The sequence below is a fragment of the Protopterus annectens genome, chromosome 9.part0 (assembly GCF_019279795.1).
Source record: "Protopterus annectens isolate FY-2018-M chromosome 9.part0, PAN1.0, whole genome shotgun sequence".
NCBI classification, from domain to species: domain Eukaryota; kingdom Metazoa; phylum Chordata; order Ceratodontiformes; family Protopteridae; genus Protopterus; species Protopterus annectens.
This window is the reverse complement of record NC_056743.1, coordinates 1,615,903,467-1,615,917,139: the sequence shown is the minus strand read 5'-3', so window position 1 is coordinate 1,615,917,139 and position 13,673 is coordinate 1,615,903,467.

The window sequence follows — 13,673 nt, the reverse complement described above, 5'->3', positions numbered from 1 at the left end:
CAAAAATGAAAAAGTTGTTAGCCAAAACTATTTCTAAGAGGGTCTCAATTAAGTTTATGGAGTCATCCCCCATATTTTTAGACAGCATATACTCTCTGACCCAAGCTATGCCAACTGTCTGTGGTATGACTGTATATAGGTCTTTGACGTCAATAGTCAAAAACAAAACATGCTCACTATATGTAAGTTTATTGATGTTCTCCAAAAAAGACCATGAATCTTTACAGATGTGCTTCTCATTTTGAATCAGAGGTTTTATAATACTGTCCACAAGTTTTGCACATGCTTGAGTAACTGATCCCCTCCCATCAACAATTGGTCTAAATGGGGGTGCATTCAACCGTTTGTGTAACTTAGGTGTTCCGAAAAATGAAGGGATTCTTGGGGCAGGCATTGAAAGATATTTATGTGTATCTGTATCAATTAATCCTTCCAAAAACAGGTCATTTAAGGTGTTGTTAATTTTCCTATATGCCCCATGTATCTCATTTATAGTGACTGATTTGTAGGCAGTTGAATCTAGATGTTCAAGCATATACTCAACATACTTACAATGGTCCATAAAAACAAGACCCCCACCTTTGTCCAGTTTCATGGCCCTGATATGACAATCTTGCAAGAGGTGCATGAAATCACGTTCTATCAAAGTGATGTTACTTGGGTGTTTTTGCTTATTATAAATAACCTGGTTCTTAATAGCCCATAAATCCATCTCAGAAATTTTCTCAAATGTGTTCAAAATGGGATGTAGGGGTGGGTTGTAAGAACTGGCTACTCTAAGTAATTTTACTGCAGATGAGTCATTACCCATCAAATAATTCAAATTAAGTTTACGTGTAAACACTTTTAGATCAATAATGGTTTTACCAATGTCCATGTGGCACCCAGGGACAAAGCTGAAGTCCTTCGCTAGAAAATCTACAATGTCTTGCTGAATGTCCAGAGTGGTATAATTATAAACAATAAAATCACCATTGGTGCTTCTATGCAACCTTGGTTTTATACCAAAGTCCAAGGTATCATTCATCTCCTGCGTCCACGTCGTTTGTTCCTCGTGTTGTTCTGTATTGGAGCCCGGGGACGATTGTTCCCCGAAGAGTGGTTGACTAGTGGAAAATCCTGATTATTGTTTTGATTGTTAACACCAGGACAGTCTGAAGATGTAGATGGCAATGCTTGTTGGTAAGGATTCTCAACTCTCCCCCCACCCGGAAAGTTGGTTTGATTTGCCGTATTGGTATTATTATTGTTTAGTCTAGGACTCCTTCTGGGCACCTGTCTTTGTTCAGATTGATTATTATTATTATTTGCAGGAAATGCTGAAGTAGAAAAAGAATTATGCTGATCGTTATCCCAGTTGGCATTGGGGTTAGTTTGTGCATTCCGTGGGAGTCTAGGATAAGCACATTTATTAGCATAATCCCTGATATCTCTAGCCAATTTCTTTTTCTTAGTATTGATTAGTTTTTCCATTGTAGCATCAATACTAGAAAAGATCCTGCAATACTCATATTTATATCGTGGAAACTCAAGGTCATTTTTGATCTCGGTTTCGAGTTTTTCAAGCTCTGTTTTTAACTTGGTAATGTCATTAGTGTAAAACACTATTAATGCCTGTAAAAAATCAATCCCCTGTCTGTCAAACAGTTCCAACAGTTCTTGATAAAGGACCAGGTCATCGGTAAGGCCGGCCGGGAAACGCCACTGGCGTAAACCCTTAGGAATTATCCTATTCTTGATACATTCTTGTAAATACGATGTTTCCAATTGTAACTTTTTGCATTTGAACAATTTTGTGTCAAATAAGTCAATTTTAGAACTCAAATTCTCGTTAATTAAATCTTGTGACATGATGTTGGTACCTTCAGGGTTGAATCTTCCCGAAAAAAAGTTATTATTGTCCAAAAAATTATTCATAATAGGTATGCCATCTAAATTAACAGAAGCGTGGTCATTACCTCTTATTAGTGGAGCAATTTGCATGTTGTCCCTCTGTAACTGGTTACCATTAGGTTGGATAGAATGATGTTGTTCCGTATTGACTACTGGCATGTGGGATTCCATTGTTGAAGTCAGGTTAACAGTTGTTAAAATTGGAGAACGCTGTCCATTAGGGATGGTTACTTCACTTAGGTTAACTGAAGACGTAGATCGACTCGTATTGCCAGTGTTATTGCGTGAGGTTAGATTGGAAAAGGCGTCTACCTTTTGCGTCAAAGCGTCGACCCTTTTGAGGAGTGCTTCGACCAGCACTGTTAAGTTCCCTGGGGAATTCGTGTTACCACTGTTGTTGTCATCCTGCTGCGAAAACAGCGTTGGAGAAGCAACTTCTCCGGTTTCATTCGCCATGCCAAAACACTTGAACAAAACAAAAAACTCACGAACCACTGAAAAAACCAAAAGGCGAGTGAAACACAATGAGAGAAGCTGATAATTCCACGAATTTATTCTTCCAATAAATGTTAGCGCTTTCGGCAAGTTAAATAACTCACCTTCATCAGACAAACAGTGGGATGACTTTACACTGCTGTTTAAATAATCACATACAATTCACATTGACCAATCATAAAAGCTAGCATTCCGTTCTAGTTAAAAAACCATGGGAACTATAAAATAGATGTAAAACATCACATCCGCTGTTGTTAAATGTTATGTTACTGTGTATTACTAAACCATAAAATACACGCTCCATATAAAATAAATGCAATACAATGAAGCCCCAATTATGAAGCCTAGATACATCAAAAATAATAATAAGTAAAAAACATCAGGTAAACATGTTTAAAACTAAATGTTATTAGGTCAATTCAAAACCTGTTCCTTATTATTGTGTGTGATAAGGAAATCTCTTCCTATTAGGTAATGTTACTGTTGTTAAACACTTTATTCAATGTTTTTAGATCTTAATAAACCGCAGGTAAGCTTAGCCTCATGTGCATATGCTGTTCAAACTATCTAATAGCACCTCACTAAATGAATAAAATTTCCAAATTATTTCTAATATGGGGGCGCGTTGTAATGCTAACGCGACCCGTCGCAAATTGAATGCAAAGCTCCAATATCATAGCTATTTAAGAATAATCTATCTATTAACCTTACAAGAGATCAAGTTTCTATTTTTATGGCCATTACAAGTTAGAATAAGAATATTATAATGCCTATCCAAAAAAGGTTACATCCGCAAAATATGGTTTAATGTGACCTATCTATTGTAGGAAAGCCATTTGAGGACACACTTTGTAAGGTTAATACATAGATTATTCTTAAATAGCAATGTTATTGGAGCTTTGCATTCAACTTGTGATGGGTCGCGTTAGCATTATAACGCGCCCTCACATAGGAAATAATTTGGAAATTCTATTCATTTAGTGAGGTGCTATTAGATAGATTGAATAGCACATGCATACGAGGTTAAGGCGTTTACCTTTGCGGTTTATTAAGATCTAAAAACATTGAATAAAGTGTTTAACAACAGTAACATTACCTAATAGGAAGAGATTTCCTTATCACACACAATAATAAGGAACAGGTTTTGAATTGACCTAATAACATTTAGTTTTAAACATGTTTACCTGATGTTTTTTACTTATTATTATTTTTGATGTATCTAGGCTTCATAATTGGGGCTTCATTGTATTGCATTTATTTTATATGGAGCGTGTATTTTATGGTTTAGTAATACACAGTAACATAACATTTAACAACAGCGGATGTGATGTTTTACATCTATTTTATAGTTCCCATGGTTTTTTAACTAGTACGGAATGCTAGCTTTTATGATTGGTCAATGTGAATTGTATGTGATTATTTAAACAGCAGTGTAAAGTCATCCCACTGTTTGTCTGATGAAGGTGAGTTATTTAACTTGCCGAAAGTGCTAACATTTATTGGAAGAATAAATTCGTGGAATTATCAGCTTCTCTCATTGTGTTTCACTCGCCTTTTGGTTTTTTCAATAGTGTATATACCACTATTATAGTGGCAACTGTTAAAGATCTACACTACGGCATATCACAATACTGCATTCCACAACTCTTACAACCTATAATGTGGCCCTAACATGAGCAATGAATGTGTAATATGGAATCCAATGTTAGGACAGCAAATATGGGGAATATATACCTTCACAAACACTGGAAGCATATGTGTGCATACACTCCAAATAACATATTGTGGAAGCAGCTTTTGAGGTACTGACAGCATGCACTCTTCATGAGTATCAGCCTTCCAGCAAGTACAGGTCCTCAATGTCACACCAAAAAATGGTCTGCTGTCCAAGACGTTTGGCCATCAAATGTGCCCACTTACCTGCAACAGAGGCAGCTGTGGCTTGCATACATCTTACAAGCCATGGAATGGATCCCATGCCCACCAGGTAGCACCCAGGAGTTGGACATGTAGCCTTACCTCACCATTGCATATACCATGGCAAACAGTGCAGACAGTCATGTATGTGGCGAGGATGTATGGGATAGAATTAATGTAGAAAATAAACAGATGGCTATCCAAGACAGATGATGACACATGTTGCAAACTGGTCTTGTAGGCTGCCTAGTAACATGCCACAACACTGAGGGAGTTGCAGGAATGTCTAGCAAGTACTGGCTGTGCAGTACCTGTGTCAGCAATTGCAGGGATTCTGCATAAGTGTGGCCCATGGGTTAGGGTAATCAGATGAGACAGTTGTACCACAGGAAACATCAGCCAGGGCTCTCTACAGGTAGCATATGCATAACAGCAAATGTCCCCCAAAGGCATGTGTTGCAATGTATACTGGTGTACCAAGACCAAGTTGGAAACCTACAGACAGTATCAATTAAGATAAATGTGTTGCATAACCTCACCCCACCTCAGGCTCACCATCCCCATTTGTACCTTGCTGTTGTCAGTGTACACCTGTATATTTGCCATTCATTAGCAGGGACTAGGCTGGTACACATGGTGTTCAGAGTTTGGGACACTGCAAAATGACACACATGTGTAGGCCATAGTTGTCAAGCATCTGCAGAAAGGCTGAGGATGGGGAAGGGATTCATCCTGAAACACGGGTCTATATTAGAAGCACAAAAATGCTTCTAAGTGAATACAGAATGAGCGACACATATTCATCAAATTGCATTAAAGGATTTGATGAATATGTCATAGAGCAAGGAGACGGTTGGCCAACTTCACGGAGTTGCTCTTTCCTTCCCTATAGTGCGATCACAGAGTTGGTATGTTTAGTTAGGGGGATGTGGGGGCAGAGCCCCCAACATTGGGGGGGTGTGGGTGGCAAAGCCCCCCACCTATTTATGATGTTAAATAATTTAATTTTAGTGAACGGTCGCATATGTTTTTTCCCTAGGGAAAAATTTGCTTATGTGGCCGTTCACTATTTTTAGTTTTCATGCATTATGTGTCGACTTTTATGTAGTCATACATATGCACTTTCATTCTTATAATATAGACTCCCTGAAACAAAACAGTGCACTGAAGCAGGGATCCAAAGCTCACTAAGAATGGATGTATCTGCACACAGTCAAGGTCATGAATTGTGGCAGACATAACGCTAACTCCACAGCAATAATGATGGCACTGTTTGACCTCCAAGGGCTGAGCACATGAGTTGACCTTGCAATCATGCAGAGTTGGGGGACATTTGTAGGGCAGAGTGACCAAATACTGGCAAATGCAGATGGCCCATGCTAGTATACCCCTTCCAGGAATAGTAACTGCTGTAGTACACATAACAGTTGGTGCAACAAACCATCATGATAAGGGTGTGCATACATATGCACCTACAAATCGTATGCATCTCAATCAGCATCAGCACAACTAACACATTTGTCTGATACTGCTTTGATTGCACAGGTCATATGTCACATATCAGGTTCATGTAATATTAACATATGCAGTAATGAGGCCCCATGACATCTCAGGGAAGAGGGTGACATATCAATAAGGGTGTGTACACTCCCCATACCCACGGTAAGATTTGAAGGTTGTCAATGTAATTGTATTTTATTGGCCATACATGCACTGCTGATGATGAGATCTGTAAATCAGACATCAGGCATTCACAAATGACATCTGTCCACATATCATCCCAGGTATGTGTCAGACAAACACATAGAAGCTGTGAGCAGCAGAGTAAACATAACCGACACACATATACACATTCAGCAATGGTGTATACACCTGTGAGGTATGGTGCACAGTACACGCCAGGGAGCCGAACAGGTACATAGCAATACTGGGTAAAGTGGTGCAATGTGTTCCAGGGGAAGGGGCATCACCTGCTAACATAACCCATGCATCCCAGAGATGTATACTTTTGGTAACAGGGATTAACTATAGCTGCACTGCATGCTGTTGAGTGCCATATGTCATGCATGTTGACAGATGTGTAATGAGAGGTCTGTGTGTAATATCTTTGTGCAACCTCAACTGTAAGTATGTGTGTGTGCGTGTGTGTGTGTGTGTGTGTGTGTGTGTGTGTGCGTGTGTGCATGTGTGCATGCGTGTGTGTGTGTGTGTGTGTGTGTGTGTGTGTGTGTGTGTGTGTGTGTGTGTGTGTGTGTGGGGAGGTTATGTTGTCTGTAAGTGCTATCTGGTAAAGTGGATGGGGGTTGATGTATGTAGATGTGTGTGTGTGTGTGTGTGTGTGTGTGTGTGTGTGTGTGTGTGTGTGTGTGTGTGTGTGTGTGTGTGTGTGTCCATGTATGCACATGTGTTAGTGTGGGGTTGTTCATACCTCTCAACCTCCCTTAGAAATTGTGCAGTAGATGGACATGGACAAGACACATTACACACCAGGAATACCTTTCTGAAATGCAATCACAGGAAAGCTGATAGAATAATAAAGTCTGCAGCATGAAAGATGGATTGGGAAGGAAAACTAGACCCCAGGGATACTTTTTTTAATTGCAATCAGCAGAAAGGTGAAAAAATACCCAAGTATGCTGCACTAATGATGCAATGGAGAATTACTACACAACAACAGAGGGTGTTTCCAAATATTACTGTAGTCCACATAAAAAGTTAATAGAGCAACATATATTGCATCTACTGAACAATAGTTAAGTATGAAACTCCAGCGCATGACATTATTGACAGACTGTAGTAGCCGATAGCAAATGGGGGCCATGCTCAAGACACCTGGACAAAACCAGGATGAACAGTTGACATCAGGGAATCTTTGAAAAAATTACCCCAATCAAGTTAAAGAGTTAATGGAGTAACAGGTCATGTTTTGTGATCACTTTTCTGAGCAATTAGAAGAAAGATACATTAATGATTGGTAATATTGACTATAATTATTCAAGACTGATGCAGGATGGAGAAAATTAGAGAAAAAAATAGGGGCATTCTGTAAACTCAGGGACAGGTAAGTAGTGTGGTGAGGATGTGCATGTATGTGTGTGTGTGTGTGTGTGTGTGTGTGTGTGTGTGTGTGTGTGTGTGTGTGTGTGTGTGTGTGTGTGTGTGTGTGTTTGTGTGTGTGTGTGCGCGCGTGCGCATGTGTGAGTGCGTGCATGTGCGTGCGTGTGTATCCGTGCGTGTGTGTGTGTGTGCGTATGTGTGTGTGTGTGTGCATGTGTGTGTGTACTATTAAGCAATGATGTACAGATCTTAAAGTGCATTTCTCATTTTCCCCTCACAGATGTTGAGGTGGGTCAGGGTCCCTCCTGCAGGCAATCTGATGTTGGTGTCCATATAGACACTGAAAATGATGATAGGTGTGTTGAGGCAAAGGCGGGATTGTCAGGGTCTGAAGCTGCACCATCATTTGACATCCCACTGTTATCCACCCCATCCCTGCAAACAGTCACATTGCCATTACATACCCCATCACCAGTGGCCATAGCTGAGGGACAGCTGGCGGTTGGTGGCATAGGACAGAACAGTGTGGTATCTATGGCTCGTGTGTCTGGACCCAGCAACCATAGCCAGTTGTCTCTTGGGGTACCACATAGGCAGATGTACAGGGGTGCTCTTTGGAAGGCTGTTGGTCATCATGCCCTGGCAGAAGTGCCACATCTGGTCCCACCAGACGTATGTTTCAGGCCATCATGGAAGCACAGGTACGTATGGAACGGTACACTAGACAGGCTCTGAAGCTGCAGAGGGCTACTCATTCAGCTGTTTGACAGCATCTGTGAACCTGCAGGTGCCCTCCGTTATTTTTCAGAGGTCATGGATAGATTGTTGGGTGAGATGGTGGGAATCCTTGACCGTGGAATGTCTGTACTCGAACATATGGTGGGAGTGGTGCGACAGCCACTTGGATGTAGGCAAGCAAGACCAACAGCTGGAGGTCAACGTGGACATGCCAGGACACAAAGCCACTGCCGTAGTGGCAGTTCTAGCCCTAGCACTGCAGGTGGTGCAATCCACACCATGGCAGGCCATGGGCACGTGGTCCTGGCTGATCCCAAGAGGTAACTGGATCCAGCGGACATATGTCATCATCAGGGGAGAGTACCATACCGTGGCTTGTACCTGGTGGTGCTCATGGAACCCTTGGCAGGCACAGTTCTCATGTCCATGGCTAGAGATGGTGAACTGCACACCCTGCCAGGTACAGTCTGCAGCTGTCCTACAAACCCCCGTATAGGGCAGTCACATGGCAAAACTGTGTGCATGCATACACACACACATTACCAACAGTTCTAGGGCAACCCCATATCTACACACACCACTTCTCAACAGCCCAATTAATAATTAAACCTCCTCACTCACACACATATGGTGTCAAATGTATGGCTCACCCTAGGTCTCTGGCAAACCAACATCACATCCTGTGCATATGATGATACCTGTGTCACATCCCTGACATCCATAACATTAATGCAGGGACAGGATAATATGGTTCTGATGCACAGGGTGACTGTACTACAGTGTACCAATGCAATGCTGTGTAACATGTTGTCAACAGTAAAGTTTAATGCTTACATGTCAGGAAATCTAGCTGTCCAGCCATGATGCATTATAGCTGTTAACACTGAGTGATTATGGTCTCCATAATGTATTCCGTTTGCATTGTAGGTGTCCATGTGTCAGCAGGATGATGGTCTACTGTTGTATACTACAAGGGGTATGGCACTGTGAAGACACCTTGGCTGTGCCATATCCTGGGTACAGGTGAACACATGTCACAGTTCTGTATACCATGTGCTGCATGTGCCACATGGCTGATAAGTCTTGGGGTGTATACAGGTGAGTGCATGGTGGTCGATTTCAGCAGCCCTTCTACAGTGGACAATGTTAAGTGTACTGGATAGTACACACCACATTTTTGTGTATAACACACAGAGGTTTTGGTGTTGATGCAATACACAGAAAACACTGTACACATGGATGTATGTACCTGTGCAAGGAACCTATTTTAGCCTATGTCATTTCACCAAGACAGAATAGGCACAACACATTGGGAAATAAGCAGTCTGCTAGTTTAATGTCATTGATGATGGTACTGGTAGGGTATATGTCCCCTCCCCCAATGTAGTGCAATCCTCAACTTGGTAAATATAGGTATGTTGGTGTGGGTGGCACAGCCCTACCCTTTGGAGGGTGTGAGGTGCTGTAGAACCACAGATAGTGTGATAGACAACTAATTAACCTGTTAATATGAACTTTACAGTATTACAGCACATTAAGTGAGGGGATACACTCAACAGTAACTGCAATGATGGTGACTGTGTCCACAAGAGCTACACCCAGCTATATATACCAACCCAGTATTGCTGTACACCTATACAATAGGAAAAAGGGTATTTACACATCTACCACTAGTTGTGATGGAATGTATGTCCACAGGATGATACCTGTAAAATGTTAGCATTTGCCAGGCAGTTCTCGGACAGATGAAATTGTGGGACATGTATATTCTGCAAACAGAAGTAGATTCCTTCACATACACACACACTCTTACTTGGCAACACTGGAACTAGAGCCCCTACCTTGGTATGTAGTGCTACTGATGTGTGTGGCCTTAATTGCACACACCACACAGCTTTTAAGATGAGATGTGTTCAAGGTTATATGTTACATGAAGAAAATCCCCAAGCCTGTACAGTATGGTAATGGAGGATGTACTGGTTGTTTAAGAACAATACATAGTATGACATACTGTGATATACACATTGACAAACACTTAACAGTCATACACACATCTGAGAGACCTGGGCTTATCAGTGCTAACTACCTTACCAGTGTGTCCATTCTGTTACAGATACGTTGCACACAGCACATGCATAACTGGGCTGGATAGTGTTATCAGTTACCTGTATGGTTGATGGTGACAGTGGTCCCCATACAGTGGAACATGGGACATGTACTGGGGGTAACCATGGTGTAAAGACAGTATACCCAGCATCCACACCCCATAGTGGATACTGTATGCAGTGAAACCCATGCTAATACTCTGACATACCCACCATCATACATTGACCAGGACTTCAGTACAACCCCTTGTCTATCCCAAGATTGCTACTACAGGGATATGCATCTAATGCATATGCCACAGGGATAGTAGGGTGATGCATTGTCATAGCTGTCCTACGGTCAGCAACATCACTATCCCTAATAGTGTGTGGCAAGGCATAATGTATTAGGAGAATGTGACCTCAGAATGCTGTATCCTACAAATATACACACAGGCACACATACACACACTTGCCAGAACTCAGTGGGTATCCCATGCCTATCAACCCATTTGTACAACAGTGTTGTGCTGGTACTGCAAGCCCCAGGTAGCCCTTAGGGTGGAGAGTGTAACAAGGTACATGTAATGTTCGGTACAGCAGCAGCCACATCTAATTATGCCAATGGGTGTGTGGTGGGTGTGAAGGGCCTCAGGATATTATCAACTACAGGTCTACAAACAGACAGACACTGTTATTCTCAGTAATGCAGACGTACACATTTGTCAGTACTGGGGTCCATTGGTGCAGGTGTTCATAGGTGTGTACCAGGATATTGTCCATGGAGAGATGGAAGTGTAGGGGATGTGTATACAGTGGTATCATGCCACCTGCCATGTGCCAGCAGGCTATCTATCAACAGATACCACAAAAGTGATCCTCAGGGTGAGAGTTACATGCAACATCGAATCATCTGGTTGCCTCTTGCAGAGGGCCAGTGAGGTGCTCCAGTTGACATGTATGAAACATGTGTTACATAACATGGTCAGTGTCTGTCTTGGAGACCTGTACCCAAGCATGTTTTGTTGACTGTGGTAGTGTAGTTGAGGTATACATGGCATGTGATGCATACAGGATGTGGATTCCTAGCTGTGGCATTCACAGCAAAGTTGGGCAGACATGTCACTGTCACTCAAGCATAGATTGCCTGTATGCAGCCAAGATGGAGTCCTCTTATCTGCACATCTGTACAGAGGGCAGACAGATATCAGCTAGCCAACTGGTTATGCAGTAGGATGACTGTGTTAACAGATATCTGACACTGATAGGTATGCCATTACTACATGATAGCAGCCCTTAATGACATGTCCTATACACACAGTAGTCTACAGTTAATATCCACATGTCATATCAGTGTCCAGTAGGAAATATTTAATGAGACACAGCTCACACAGCAAGAACATGATAGTCAGGACTCTCAGTCCATCTTTGCATGCAGGGATGTTTTGGTTCCAGGACTACAATCTGCAATCTACTCTTACTTGGGAATGCAATGTCAACAGTAGTAATGTAATGATACACTGCATGCCAGTGTGACTGCATATAATCTGGGATACTACCCCATGTATGAAACACATTAAAATGGAAAATTGTGTTGTACAAGCCATATATGCCCAGGTATCACAGACAATTGAATCACACCTCTTGCTACTGTAATGACAGCACATAGACGCATGTTATGTACAAGGAATTAAATACATGCATTAGAGATGTCATTACCCTGCTATTTTATCAAACCATAATGTGAGCACTGGTTACCAGGGCTGAGCCATGCTTAGCAGGTTTCATCATTGCTGCAATATGAATGATAAGCAGATATGTGCACTGGTAAGCAAAGTTGAAACAGTGTAAGAGCCTTTTTTATTTAATCGTACGTTAGCACCGCTTACTGCCCACCAAACCCAGGCAAACCCACTTAAAGCTGCTCAAAACTGCTTTAACCACTCTGTATCCAACAGCCTTTGTTCTGCACAGCAATACAATAAACAGCCCTTGCAGGTCTTGCACCCAGGACCCTATACACTATAGTTACAGAAGTTAACCACTAAGTCATCACAGCTGTGAAGACAGTTGTTTTTTTTCAAAACACATCCAAAGAAGAACAGCTCAAAAAAATACATATAAGCTCCACGAAGGAAGGAACACCACTCAGGAGACAGGATAGATTCTTTTATTAACATAATTACATGATTCATAGTTTCATAGTTTCATAGTTTAGTACTAGGCTATTTGCCCTGGGCCATTTGTAAGCCTAGCCATAGTGATGTGGCTTTCGCCACCCCATAAAATGGTACAAAATGCACAGAATAGATTTAGAATACTGTGCCTCTATCTAGTAGTGACACAGTGAAGGTCCCCTTATATAATAGAATTAGTTTACTGTGCCCCTGTCTAGTAGTGACACAGATGTGACCCCTGGGGTAAACTTACAATCTCCCATCCACTCATCAAGATTTCTCTTGAAGAGAGTCAGTGACGGGCTCTGCCTAACATGAACTGGGATCTTGTTCCAGAGCATGGGAAGCCTCTGGGTTATGACTCTATCCCTCCAGCATGTCCTATTCATACTTGTGCCGAGGTTTAAGTCTTTAGCTCTCGTGGTTCTGATGGATTTGGATTTTTTGAGGTGGAGCATGTCCATCAGTTCCTGATTGGACATGGCCTTGTACGTCAGGCAGAGATCACCTCTGAGCAGGCGGTATGCTACTGAATAGAGCTGGAGTTTCTTTAGTCTGGCAGAATAAGACATATGTTGGAGACCCTTGATCCTCTTGGTGAGGTACTTTTGTGGTCTCTCCAGCTGTTGCAAATGCTGTGTGATGTACATACCAAATGGGGCATTGTACTCAATCATGGGTCTGATGAGGGAGGAGTATAGAGGTACAATGACATCCTTGGATCTGGATGTGAATCTCTTCATGATGAGGTGTGCAAGGTAGAATGTTTTTCTAACCACTTTGGCAACGTGGGTGTCAAATGAGAGGTTGCTATCGACTTGGGTCCCTAGGTCTCTGATTACTTTTTCCGTACTCAGTGGGTTGCTGTCTATGTGATAATTTGTGGGTACTTTGTTTTTCCCAAAGGGGATGACTATACATTTTTTGGCATTTAGTTTAAGGCCATGACTCCGGAACCAGTTGTCCATTTCTATGAGGCATTTTTGTAGGATGTATGTGTCGGCTGGTGAATCGACTATGGAACCTAGTTTGCAGTCATCTGCGAACTTTGTCAGCCACAACCCTCCCATGTTTGCTTTAACATCTGAGAAATAAAAGCCGAACAAGAGGGGTCCCAGGACAGATCCCTGTGGGGCACCACTTGTGACTGGCTTTAAGTCTGACATTGCTCCAGCGATTTTAACTTTATGGGTTCTGTCCTTTAGCCAATTTGCAACCATTCTAGTGACATAAGGGTTTACATTTAAGCTGTTGAGCTTATCTATGATGCCTGAGTGGGGTATTGTGTCGAAGGCCTTAGCCAAGTCCAGGT